This window comes from Corvus brachyrhynchos, unplaced genomic scaffold (genome assembly GCF_000691975.1).
Source record: "Corvus brachyrhynchos isolate BGI_N302 unplaced genomic scaffold, ASM69197v1 scaffold691, whole genome shotgun sequence".
NCBI lineage: Eukaryota > Metazoa > Chordata > Aves > Passeriformes > Corvidae > Corvus > Corvus brachyrhynchos.
This window is the reverse complement of record NW_008235981.1, coordinates 27591-28189: the sequence shown is the minus strand read 5'-3', so window position 1 is coordinate 28189 and position 599 is coordinate 27591.

Genomic DNA, 599 nt, shown 5'->3' with positions numbered 1-599 from the left:
CCTTCCGGTTCCCACAGGGTAGGAACCGGAACCGATGCCATCTTGAAATCGGGTCTGGGAGTCCCCTCAGCCCCCTCCTATCCCTTCACTGCTCCTGTTACCTATGACAGAGCAGACAATAATCCCACATGGAAACCTTTTGATCCTTCTGGGCTCAAAGAGCTTTGCAAAGCCCAGAAAGAATTTGGGAGGGAGAGTCAGTATTTTAAGAACCTCCTGAGGATAACTCTCACCACTACAGTGATGGTACCGCACGACCTCAAAAGCATTTTCTCCTGCTTGCTTTCCCCATCCGAGTTTCAAATGTGGGAAGAAGGTTGGAGAAAGCAACTGAGAGAGGTCCTCCTGATTTTACTGCAAAATCCAAACAATGCAGGGGTTTCTATGGATCACCTTACCAGTGAGGGGTTATTAGCCAAGCCACAGAACCAGGCTCGAAATACACCAGAGCCAGTCCTGAATGCTGTAAAGCAAGCGGCAGAGCAAGCGTTTTTAATGATGCCTCCTAAATTAGCACCTCAATTGAATTATACAGAGATTCGGCAACTGCAAAATGAGCCATTTATTGATTTTGTGGATAAACTGAGGCTCGTAGTGGA